Here is a 13,410-nt window from a genome sequence, read left to right on the forward strand (position 1 = left end):
ATTGCTAGTTTTCACCTCCCATCCCTTGGGTAATGTAGCCTCTCGGAAGTTTCCTGCCAGAAATGAACGTGCCAACAGCATTCTGCCTCTCTATTATTATCCTGTAAGCCCCTGATCTTCATGTAGCCTGGGCTCATCCTTGCTGTAAGAGCAGAAGAGCTAGATATCCCTCATCTGCACTGGACATGACCACAGCACCTCCTCCCAAGGCTCTCTCATGTTTGTTGGTGAAGAGTTTCCAGTGCAAACAAGCATCAGCCTTCCCCAGGAATCCAAGAAAACCACATCAGAACTGAGTGCCACTGAATAATTTGCATTAACTGAGTTGTGCTATAATTTCTGTCAGGTTTACCCTTTTGCCGACAGTCTTGCAAACACTTCTAAAGCACTCAGTGATGATCGAACATGGGAATATGTTTGACATTCAGCTTTGAGGCTACAGCCCTTGGAAACTCAAAAGGTAAGGTTTCTGTCACCCTATTGTACTGTCCTGTGTTCATCTGGTGATCTTGCACGAGAACCACATGTTAAGGTCAGTCATCCACTCGGGTGGCCTTTATTTTAGCTGTGCATCTGTTCAAAGGTGAGATCTTACCTTACAAACTAAGGTGGGATGGCCTTACAAGTCCTACCCCATCCAAGTGTTAAGCACAATGCCCTTAATCTCAGGAAATGCAGATTTTATCCAGAAGACAAGACCTTCTGTGGCTATAATTTTTTTCTCCAAATAGGTACTAAGAGTAGATGTCCGTGGGCAGTTTTGAATGTGGGAATGAGGAATGGGGCTTTACTAGCCAGATGTAGAGTGTAACAGGCTCCCTGGCTTCAGCTAGGCGGGGTAATGAAGAGGTACCAGGACCCCTCTGCCTCTGAGCTTTTCTGCCAACAAGGAAAGCTCCTTCCCAATCTCTTCAGGTACAGCCTGCAGCATAAAGGTTTCTTACTTACAGGGATTACTTAGTTTAACCTTACTCGCTGCATTTGAAATCTGCCATTCCTCTGGAATCAAACTCACTTCTCCACCTCAGTGGCGCCAAGTGCCGAGGGCTGCATGCGTACGGAAGAGTTTAGGACAGGGTCATCATCCGCCACAGTACAGTTGCTGAGGCAGCTGCAAAAGACATTTTACTCGCCAGATCTCTGAATTAGTGGTGAGAACTTACAGCCTTACAGCCACTTTCAGCCCACGGAAACTAGTGCAGGGGTGCTGGCTCTAGCAGGCAGCTCCACCGGGCAGAGGCTGTCACAGGAGGCTCCTGGTGTTGGCAGGCACCAATACACGCGCATTATATGCTATAACTGCCTGTTTAGGTCCATGATATCTAAACAATTCTCTCTCCCTTGCCATGTATGTCTGTCATCTCCCTAATAGTTTTATGCAATGTTTCAACATGACCAAGAGCTCTAGAAAGACAAATACTATTTGCCAGTGTCAAAGCACAAATTCCCCTGTGTTGATGAAGCCTTTTCTGCTTCTGCCTAACCCAACGCAGCAGCGCTGGGCAGCTCTAGAGGCGCGGTCACGAACTGTGGGTGTCTACAGCAACACCTGACTGGTGACTACCTGAGCTACTAGGAAGAGCAAATGGTATTTAACAAGCAGCCAAGACTGGGTCACACAACTGTCGTCACAGCATGTTTGCAACACCCTCCCAGCTGGACCCATCACCCTAACGGGCTAAATTGGTAATTTTAATCTCAGCTGACCAAGAGCTCACTAGGTGAGCTCAGCCTCACCACCACCAAAAATAAATAAAAACAGAGAGGTGGGAGCAGGGGTGTGATGTGCTCAGGTACCCAAGTCAGGCAGTCAGCCAGATGACCCAGGCAAGGAAACAGCTTGGCAGAGAAGGCAGGGACTCGACCCTGCCAGCCTCTCCCACACATTGTTGGGGTGGCTGCCTGCGAGCACCCTGCATGCTGCAGGCCGGTCAACCTCCACAACCGCCGGCCCCAAGAGCCACTTCTTAACCTGGGGAATGTGGGGTTTGCATCAAGGCAAGAGTCAGCACCCCAGCAGATGCCTTGCACCCACCCATGTTTTTCAGTTCACCTGCAGCTCAGCAGATGCCACCAGCCCTGCCCAGACTTCCCCCCACCTCCTGCGGCAGGAGTGGGGTCTCTTCTGTACAGATGTTCTGCAGTAGCTCTTCAAAATACATATCTAATGTAACAGGTTAGGCTTTCCTTTATTTCCTTGTTTGTTAAAGTATTTGTGTAGCGTCTTAGCCTCTACCGAGGATTTAATGGTTCTGGGGTTAGAGCCACGCCATTTCTGTGGTGCTTCTAAGCCAAGGAGAAAAAAAAAAAGCGAGTAATAAAGTAAAATGTGGTAAAACCACCATGGGAGAGAGCCGCATGCCAACTTTCAGAGAGAAGCGAGTGAATGCAGCCAATTTATGAATCCTTAACGAACAGGATTTACAATGGAAGTGGCAGTTAAGCCATCACGAGTACAGAAGGTGGCAGGCAGCATACTGTAACACTGCCCGTGCTGTGTTACGGCAGCTCAGCAGCATTGCTGTTGGAGAAATTATATTTACAGAAGTTTTACATCTTTAGATGACAGCTTCTGGCAGGCTTTAGTCTGATTTTGTGGTTGCATATAAAAAGGAAACCTGCCAGCAGAATTGTGTTGGCTGTGCTACTGCCTATTCTGCTAAAGCCCAGGCCTTGTGACTGTTTCAAATACCTCTCCCTCCCCAAACTTCATTAGCTGAAGCAATCATGTAAATGAAAGTAAAATATAAAGAAACAGTGCTATAAATCAGTAATCCAACTACCTCGTTTCCAGTGGTCACCAATAGTCAATGACTCAATAGGCTCTTCTTGATAAATCAGACTTTTTCATCTGTCAAAAGTTCTTCCTAGAGATAAAGATCAGATTCTTGTTTGCTTCTGTGGGCTGTAGTGATCTCTTTGAAGACATCCCCATCTTAATGCCTTGGCCTCTGTCCAGATGCGGAAGGCAGGCCATTAAAAACCCCCTGACAAAGCAGCTGAGAGGGGAGTTTTCACCCCTGGCACAGCACAGCACAGGGCCCTTATTAAAAAGAAGGGGGTGGTGTGGGTGGAGGCTGATGGAGGGCTTGGAGTCCAGCTCCTTTCTTCAGGTTTCACAGAGGCACAGGACAGGTGAGGCTAACCCGCTGTCAAGAGCAGGGGCTCAGAACCATGTCCAGCTGGGTTTTGAGTATCTTCAAAGATGGAGACCACAACCTCTCTGGGCAACCTGCTCCAGTGCTCAGTCACCCCCACAGTAAAATCAGCATTTCTTATGTTTGAGCAGAATTTTCTGTATTTCCACCTGTGCCTGTTGCCCCTTCTCCTGTCACTGGGCGCCACTGAGATGACGCTGGCTCCTTCGTCATTACTCTTCCCTTCAGATGTTCGTACACACTGGTAAGATCCTGCCTGAGCCACCTCCTCTCCAGGCTGAACAGTCCCAGCTCCCTCAGCCTCTCCCCCTACGTCAGATGCTCCAGTCCCTTCAACATCTTTGTGGCCCTTTGCTGGACTATCTCCAGTATGTCCATGTCTGTCTCGTACAGGGTCATCCAGAACAAGACCCAGTACTCCAGATGTGTCTCACCAGTGCTGAGCAGAGGCGAAAGATCACCTCCTCAACCTGCTGGTGATGATCTGCCTAATGAAACCCAAGATGCCGTTGGCCCGCTTTGCCACAAAGGCACATTGCTGGCTCATGGTCAACTTGTTGTCCTCGAGGTCCTTTTCTGGAAAGCTGCTTTCCAGCTGGGTGGCCCCCAGCTTGTACTGGTGCCTGGGGTTGTTCCTCCCCAGGTACAGCACTCCGCACTTCCCTTTGTTGAACTCCATGAGGTTCCCGTCAGCCCCTTTCTCCAGCCTGTCCCCCCGGACGGCAGAAGACCCTCTGGTTTATCAGCCACTCTGCCCAGAACCTCCCCCAATTGCCAGGACCCTTCAAAGATAGCAGGGAATGGCCTGGCAGTGCCACCGGCCAGCTCCCTCAGCTCTCCCGGGTGCATCCCAGCAAGTCCCGGGGACTTGTCCTTGTCACATTTGTTGCTCCCTTACCTGATCCTGCTGCACCAAGGGTAAGTCTTCCTCGCTCCAGACTTTCTCGCTGGGCAAGCTGGAGGCAGGTCATACCAGGAAAGTCCAGAGGCCATGAAGGCATTGAGTATTTCAGCCTTTTTCTGTGTCACCAAGTCCCCCACCACAGTTGGGCAGAGAGCTCATGCTGCCGTGCTGCTCTTAACAGAAGAAGTGTTTCCCTGTGCTGAGCTTCACAGCAAATCACACAAAGTGGCTTCAGCTGGGGGTGGCGGCCAGGAGCCCCAGCTCCACACCTTTGTGCTCAGCCCAGCTGCAGCCGTGCCGGCCTTCGCTTCTCCCGGCTGGGCGCAGACCAGAGCGGCTGTGCTCCACCGGGCACCACCGGGCACCGCTGGGCACTGCGGCCGCTCTCGCCCACCCCTGCGCGGGGAGCACTGCCTGGTCAGTGGGACGCGGGGCCGCTGTACTGCTCCGCTTTCTACAGCCCCGTTACTCTGCATGAGGTTTGACACAGGTAAAGGAAAAATATTGTCCTTGGTCATATTTGACATCACGTGATGTAACTGCAAACCTCGCCGTAATTTAAAATTCATGCCTGTTTGCCTGAGGAAGTGGGTCTAGTTTGTAGTTTGTGCTTCCAGCGGCCCCACTGGCTGCTTCCAGCTCCCCGCAGCCCCCAGCACCTCCTGACAGGAGCGGCCGGGCAGATTTTTCGGCTGTTGCGTCCACCTCGGTTCAGCCGCCAGTACCTGCTCTGAGGTGTGACAGGCACAGGCACCCCACCACTGGTAGGAGATAAATGCTGCTGTCCCCGTGGTCGCAGGCCTCACCTGGCTTCAGAAGAAGTCTCCTGCTCAGTGCTACGGGTGCCCATGAGAGGAAAGGCGGATCGATAGCCACGCCGCCAGCAAAGCTCAGTGCTGCATTACCGCTCGGATGGGGGTGAGCAGCAACTATAAAGCAGCGTTTGGATTTCTAAAGCGTGGAATAAGTGGTCCTTAGAGTCCTAGCCACTTGTGAAGTATTTTCTAAGAGAAACTAAACTGCTTTAAATGGAGAGTTGTTTCTTTAGCGTATCTGATTTATGCAGTAAAGTAACTAGGTGGGGTTTGTTGGGGTTGTTTTTTTTCTTTCTTTGCTGCTGCAGCTGTGAGGTTGCTGTGGGCTGGACAGGAGCGGTGCTCCGACACCGCAGGGCTGTGGACACACATTCACCCAGCAACACCATCGCTGCTGCGGTGCCACACAGCCGTTCAGCCTCTCGCCCCCGGCCCCATGTAGAACAGGGGATAAATCCCCGCTGCGCTGCAGGTATCTGCACCGCCTCGCCAGCCTCTGGGTCTCAAATTCAAGTTCATGTCATTCATCGAAACGGCATGCTGCTGAGCAAGCGAGATGCGCATAGGTGGGAAGGGAAAGCCTTGGAGAACTTGCTTCTGCCTTCGCAGTACTTGGCTCTTCGCCAGTAGAAGTGGTCTTGTCCCTTTTGGGACCCACCGTGCCATGGTCAGCGATGGCACCCTGTGGCGGCCACGTCCCTGCGCCACTCCCGCACTTGGCAGCTGCAGACATGCCACTGGACAGACTGCCGAGGCGGCAGGACAGCCTGCCGAGGCGCCTGGCTCCCGTCCCACTGCCGCCTGGCTGAGCAGCAGCCAGCTCACGAGAGCAGCCTTGGCGTCCCTCGCCCGGCCGCTTCCCACGTGGAGAGACGATGGCACCTGTCCCTTCACCATTCACTGCCACCAGCTGCTGCCCCCCACTAGACTGCTGAAACTGTTCATTAATGCTAACAGGAGGCAGAGGTTTTGCAGCGCCTCACGCCAGACAACAGAAATCCCACCTGCAGTGCCCTATTGTCGCTATCATAGTGTAAAATGAGCCCCAACAGAAAAATCTGTCAGGTTGGAAACATAATGCGTGTTGGCAAAACTAAACAGATTTTACTCCCCTTGCTCTGGGTCAGGCACATGTTGCCATCCCAGTGGCACCTCTGCAGCTCCGGTCCGCGATGGTGCTTAGCCAGCTCGTTTTGACGTGGCATGACGATGGCATTGCGGTGTTTTTACAGCTCAAGACCAATTGCCGGTATCAGCGCACATGGACACATTTCCTTTTACAAGCCTGCGCACGTGCAGGCTATTCCTTCCTCGCGCGCAGCGAAAGGCACTTGTCACACTCCATAAGGACAAGCTCCGGCGGTGCTGCATCCTGTACGTGCCCCACGGCCCCGCTCTGCTGCTGTGGGACACCCGCGCGGGGTTGTAGGTGACTCTGGGTTTGGGAGTCACAAGCCACGCTGGCAGTAATGCGAAAGTTCCTATTTTTCAGGCCAGAAAGGTGGAGTGCTGTGGCAGCTCTGTGGCTGGTGAGCTACAAATGACCAAGAGAAACCTGCTTATGGGAGGAGGTCTCTCTAACTTCTGAACAAATAATGGGCCAGTAAAAATAGCAAATGATACCAAACCAATTGATTTTTCCATCCTATGTGTTCGCCATGACAGGTTGATGGAAATTTTTAAACTTGTTTTTTTAATAACTGAGAGTGAGTGAGTGTTTGGCCCCATTCCTTACTCCCACCCGCAGCACCAGGGCTGGCTGCCGAGGGCAGACCTGCCTCTGCCTTTGCTGAGGAGCCCAGCGCTGGTGCTGTGGTCTCGGCTCCCCCGAGCTCGGCAGAGCCCCACGCCGAGCAGCTGGGTAGGCAGCTGGGTGGGCAGCTGGGTGGGCAGCCGCCAAGAGCTGCCGATGCCCCACGGGGACAGCCGAGCGCCTGGGGATTGGCGCAGGGGCTCACGCTGGGGTCGGAGACCCTCACCACTATGAGAGCAGCTCCAGCTTTGCTGGAGTGGCGTCCCATTTAGGTTAAGCAGCTCCCAATTATTGCAAGGTAGAAAACACACATTTGTGTGTTTTCTAGTGTACGTTGCAAGGGATGTCCACACACGTGGGGAAGACAGAGGCTCGATCTTCCCAGCAATGTCAAGGGAAGACTGCAGTGCAGTGCTTCCTATGGGCACACAAGGGTCTAATAAAACATCAGAGATAAGGGTTGTTTGGGGGGGGGGAATCTGTTTTGTTTGTAGATGAAAAACTCTCAGAGCACCCAAAGGTCATAGTTAGGAATTTATTCCCTTGCTGCAGGTTTGTTTGCTGAAAGATAAAGATCTTTGGTGCAGGTGTACAAAGTGCCAAGGATTGTGAAGGCGACACAGAGCAAACCCGTGGCTGAGTGACGTGCTCATGGCAGCCCCGACAGTCCCAGCAATCACGAGGACTGTCCCTATCACAGGTGTCCTGCGATGTATCCCGTTCTTCTGAGGCAGAGCTCAGCTGACAGAGGTTTTTCCTGTCTTTGGGGGTTAACAATGCTGCCGTGTTAAAGCCAGCCTTGCCTGTGGCAGGGGATGGCCTGAACATTTGTGCTGGTGTAAATATTGACCCGTGGCTCGGGAGAACCCTGATTCAGCAGTGCCTGGGGACTGTCCTACCGACCGCAGTATCTCGCTCTGATTCATAAACAGCCCTGTGTAACGGCCCCACCACACAGAATCACAGAATCACAGAATCACTAAGTTTGGAAAAGACCTGTAAGATCATCAAGTCCAACCACACTCTCACTTAGAGCTCCCGATTACAGCAAGCTACTTCTAAACAGAGTAACCAAAAAAAATACCCAGAGCAAAGGACTGGAAAAAAATTATTTCAGATGTGGCATGTTGTTATTCAAGTGTGCAGTGATGCAGCTATAGCTCAAAGAGCATCTGGTCAGTGCAAGCCTGAGAACTCCTGCAACCTCCTGTGTCGGCGTGAGGCGGTCAAGGCTTGAAGGCAGGGGAGGGGTCAGTTTGGACAGAGTTTTGGTGCTGCAGATGCACTTGTATTTTCACAAGGTTTGTGGTGGCTGAGGCTTCTTAAGGCTGTAGCTTCCAAACTCACCCCTAGGTCTCTTGCCTTTACTTTTCAATCTTGTTTTAGCTGCCATGTGACATATTCTTGAGTTTTCCCTTAAATGATACACAATTTTATCCTACACACTCACAAAAGCAAGTGATTTATTTACTACTTAATGAACAAATGTGGGGGATTCTGCTCAATTTTTTCTATGCTTAGGGTGGCATAAAGAACTGCATTATGTTTACTAATGCTGTTCATGATAAACAGCATGACAAAGGTGGCTTGAAATTTAACATTAGAAATCCAGAATCGGCTGCTAAGACAAGGCTGAATTAAACTTTCCTCTTTTCTTTCCTCCTCAGAAAATTTATTTAGTTTGATTGGCTTATGACAAGCAGGTCTTAAACCTTCCCACACTTATTTTCCAGCTGCTCTTCTTATTTTATTCAGTTTTTAAATTTTCTTTATTGATTGCTCTTTCTCTTCCACCCCCTGCTAGCTTTGACACAAGCCCGTTGAAGAAGCCTGTGTGGTTTAACTCAGTTTGTTGGCTGCTTCACTGTGCAAGTGCAGGTGTCTGGTGGGTCACACTATAACCCGGGATGGTGGGATAAAAGAAAAAATAAGCAACTCCTGAAGGAGAGATCAGGGACTGGGTGGTTTGTCTAGGGGAGCGACAATATTTCCCACACAGAGCTGTGCTAGTGTGGCTGGAGCTGTCAGTAAGGGTGAGATCAGAAACAAAAGCTGGAGGGAGAGAAGCTTCTTAACCCTGTGCTAAGATGCTGCCACCAAAGCCAGCCACCAACGGGACTGTGAACTCCTCACTCGGGAACCACAGAGCTTTCCGAGTCTGGTTTCCTGACGCCTGGTGCAACCGGTGCTTCTGTACATTTTAGGCTTCCCCTTCTATGGTGAGCTTGGGAGGCAGATACAAGAGCCTTTTTACACTAGAGTATGTTCCAGAATATTTGCTAACAACTACCTCAGCGTTTTATTTCCTGCACAGACATCTAAGAATGTGTGAAACCGTAAATCAGAAAACATAATAAAAGGTTAAAAGTGGGTTTGTGTTTAATACAGCAGGATGGTTGCACACTCTCCCAAAACACTTTGGGTGACTACTGAAATCCCCTGGGGTTTGATCAGTGCTCCCAGCTCTGCTCCTCAGTAATGGGAGGTGGGAAACAGGAGAAGAAATAAAATTGTCGGAAAGGAAGACCTTAACTATAGCCTAAAGGGACAAAATATCCCAGAACTTTGTTTTCCATACAACAAAGTCAAAGAGTTAAGCAGCCTTGTTGGATCACTAAGGATGTGCTCATGTAGCAAACCTGACCAGAGTAGCACCTCCCCGCGTGGATGCACTTTGTGCGAGAGCGATCAGCACATTTCCTAAAGAGCAAGTCCCAGATGAAATGTTTTGTTCCAGACAGTGCCCAGTTAGGGCATAGTTAAATAGGGACAGGGTGGTGGACTTGGCAGTGCTAGGTTAACGGTTGGACTTGATGCTCTTAAGGTCTTTTCCAACCTAAAGGATTCTATAGCATCTTGTTTCACAAACAAACTAGTCAGGGATCTCTTATGACCCTCTTGCGACAGGCCAGAACACAGCAGAAATCCAGCCAGCAGACTTCCCGGGGTAGTGGGAAACCCAGCCGCTGCACGGGTCCTGCACTCACCTTGCTAGACGAGCCGGAAACTCGCACCATTCCTCACATCTCACCTAGGCTACACCACACTGCGGGTGAGGAATCATTGCAGCAAAAGCTGCGTGCGTGCGGAACAAAACGACAGATGCTTCGTCTGGAACAAGGGGTGCAGGGACCGGCGGGACACCGGGCAAGACGCAGCCAACACCTGCCAGAGCAACAGGACGGCCTTGCAGATGTCAGCTGCCTTTTTTTTTTTTGAAGGCCCCCAGCAACGGGTCTTTTAAGGAGCAGTTTGAAAGAAAACAATGAAGCGGCTTTGCCAATGTTTACAGAAAGTTCCTTTCATGTTGGGACTGGAAAGTACAGCAGGTTGTGTGCGCTCTTCCCTGCCTTGGGGGCACCTCTGCTCTTCCCGCGGGGCTGGAAACGGCTTCTGAAAGCAGGAAGGCTTTGGGTTACTTCCAAAATGAAACGTTCCATCTTTCCAAACCTGGTTTTGACTTTTTTTAAACACTAAAATGCTGTTTGGAAACTGAAAAAAAATTTGACATACAGTTTGGGAGTGGGAAGGGTGGGGAATAGGCTTTCTGGAAGGATAAGGCAACCCTCCACAGAAATGATATGGTTGCTTCAAGTTGAACAATGCTGGAGGTTTTAACCAAAATGCGGTATTTCAGGTAAATGTAATTGTTCCCTGGCAACTGAATTTAAACCCATTTTTCCTCCTATTTCAGTTCAGACATCTGAAGATACTCGCTAAGAGACCAATATTGTGCTCTAGTAGCTTTTGACATTTGTGTTTCTGTTATTCGCAGTCAATTAAGAATAGAGCTTTAAGTGTTGAGTACAAAAATACAGACTTTTGAATGTATTAGGAAAAAAAAAACCCCAAGCAGCAAGCAACCAGCTTCTCTGAAACAGAAATCACCAACCGAAAATGGCTGCTCTTGTTACCAAATAATTTGTTTTCCGGCCCATTGTGGACTCTGCAAAGCTGGATGGGATGGCAGTGTGCAGCACATGAGGTCCTGCTGCAGACATTGACCCCAGGGCAAAAAAAATGAGGTTTCTGCAGACTTTGTTCTCTGCTCTGTTCTTCCTTTTCACATAGGTAAGAGCTTACCTACGAACCAAACCTTCCCTTTCTTTGCTCATGAGAAAACAATCACCTGTTTGTTTATTGCTTTACAGTTCAAACAGACTCTGATAACACTGAATTCTTTTGTTGTGAGTGTAAGTGATAAAAGGGAGTAAGTTGCCACACGCACATTCCTGATTACATTCATAAATTCATATGGCTCAATGAGAGAGGTTTTTTCCCCAAGTTAAAAAATTAAGAAGAGTGGAAAAATAAGATCTTTCAGCTTGAGTCAGAACTACCTGCAAGTATTTTCCAAGGTATTTATTTCAAAAGCAATTATCTTTAAAAGAATTACACAATTACTTTCTTCATAAACACAGTTGATGACATCTGGAAAAGAAAAGGTATTTGGTCGGCTTCTCTACATATAGCCTTCCTCTATGTGATCTACACATGTTCTGAAAAATTTGAAAAAACACTTTAAAATGAAACATGCCTTTTGGAAGTATCTCCATGCTTGAACATAAGACCACAAATACAAGAACATGAAAATACACATTAATTTGTTATCGCTTTGCTATTTGCTGCTTCTCTTGTAATATTTAAAAACATTAATTTTTCTGGATTTTTTTCCTGTTGTTACAGTTCGCCCTTTTAAATGTCTTAAGTACTTTGCTGAGTGTTTTACAAAGAGAGAAACAGCATTATCCATGAGATTAAAAGCAGTAAAGAGAAAATGGTGGCCGCAGTGACTAGCCCAGTGCCCCACAGAAATCCATTGCACACCGCTGGCGGCGGCCCAGGACTCCTGGCGGTCCTGGTGCCTGCTCGCTGGAGCGGCACTGCTCCCAGTGCTCCGAGTCTTCGCTTCCAAAAGAAACCACAAGCTTTGTTTAGCGTTGTGGGCAGATACAGTGTTTATTCCCTTATTCTTGCTTTATTATTAATTTAAAAGCCTTGTGGATGGTCCTGTTCATAAAAGCAACACCTTTAGTGGCCCCCTCCACATTTGGCTTCAGATAAAACGGGGTTAAATCAGGCTATTTTCCAAGTGCCTCACTTTCAGTTTTACTTGTCTTCATTTTCTTCCCTGCTCAACCACTTCATCAGCCAACTGCTGCTGCATTCTGCTTTGGCCTCCGGAGAATTAGCAGTTCTGACTCCCAGCAGGTTGTCAGAAAGCCTGAAAGAAGTTATCTTACCCTCAAAATCTGGCACAAAAATGCGATGTTATTTCTGATTGTCTTTCTCGCTTTTTACTTTTCCTCTCCAGCCCTTCAGGGCTCCCCTCTCCCCATCCTCCAGTTTCCTTTTCCACCCCTGTGCTTGGCAGGGATCCCCGCTCCATTCTGCCGTTTCAATAGCTGGAACTCTACAAAACTTCTTGCTTTCCCCCCACTCTTGACAGTAAGAAACCGGCGTCGGCTGGTGCTCACCGGGGAAAACGCTGCCTCACGCAAAACTCCCCTCATCACCACGCTGTGCAGGTCACCCGCGTTAGCTGATGGCCTGATCGCGTGCCACTGCGTGAGCTTTTATTGTGACATTTTGGCATGGGCAGTCTGTTCTTCCGGGGACAGAAGACTGGGAGGGCACGTCCTCATTACTCCTTCCATACTGCGCTGCAGCTATGCCAGAGCCACGCTCAGGTACTGGCAACAGCCGAGCCACGGCAGCAGCTGCTCTGGAGAGGGTAACGTGCCATGCAGCGTGGACACCATCACCCGCCCTTGGGCTTGTGGCTTGTACCTGGGACTTTCTTGTGCTACCCTAACTTATTTGTGTAACCCTGCCTTCTGGTGATGGTCTTACTGTACCTACACACCCAGCGGCAAAGAGCTTTCACTCTTGAAGCCACATAAATGGAAAAGTCTCCCGTGTCACCCCCGCGGAGACCCGCGTGGGCAGCTCTGTTGGCTGTTCGCTTGCTGCCAGCGATCACGGCCTGGCAGCGGCAACGCCTGTGGGGAGCCCAGCCGCCGTCGGGAGGCCCTGCACCGCCGGGGACCCAGCCGCGGCCCGGAGGGCAGCGCGCCCGCGGGCCAGGGCCCCCTCACCGCCTGAGGGGTGTCCCCCAGCTCCGGGAAGAGTTTACGTGCTTGCCCGTGGGAGCGCCAGCACGGCTGACACCCAACGGCCCGCGTCTCCCCGGGGGCAGACCTCCATTGTCGGCCGCCCTCATCGCACCCCTGTCCTCCACATTCTGTGCTTCTCCTCTGAGGGGCCGAGCTGAGCCGCAGGCCCTTATGTGCAAGAGAGCGGTTATAGTGGCAGCCCTCCGGTTTTGCCCTCGTAGCTCCCGCCCCGCGCTGGCCCCCGAGCGCCCGAACACCGGTGCCCCCCCGCCCCCCCCGGGCACCCCCCGCCGGCCGCCTCCCGCGCGGGGCCGGTCAACGCGCCCCTCGCCGCAGGTGCCCCCACCCTCCCCGCCGGCAGGGGGCGCTCTCGTGCGCGCGGCGGCGGGGCGGGGCGGGGAGGGGCGGGGCGGAGCCTTTCAGAACCGGCATCCCCCGCCGGCGGCACCGGTGGTGGGCGGGGCGGAGCCGAGCGGGCGGAGCCGCCCCGGGACTCGCCGGGCCGCCGCCGGAGCAGGAAATGGAGGCGTGAGGGGCCGGGGCTTCCCGCGCCGCAGGGCTGACCGTGGGCTCGCCGGCCGCCCTCCCCGCACCGCCCCCGCCCCGCCGCGGCGCGGGGCCGGGCGCCTCGGCCCGCCTCAGCCCGGCCCGCCTCGGCCGGCTC

This window comes from Gavia stellata, chromosome 16, assembly GCF_030936135.1.
Source record: "Gavia stellata isolate bGavSte3 chromosome 16, bGavSte3.hap2, whole genome shotgun sequence".
Taxonomy (NCBI): Eukaryota; Metazoa; Chordata; class Aves; order Gaviiformes; family Gaviidae; genus Gavia; species Gavia stellata.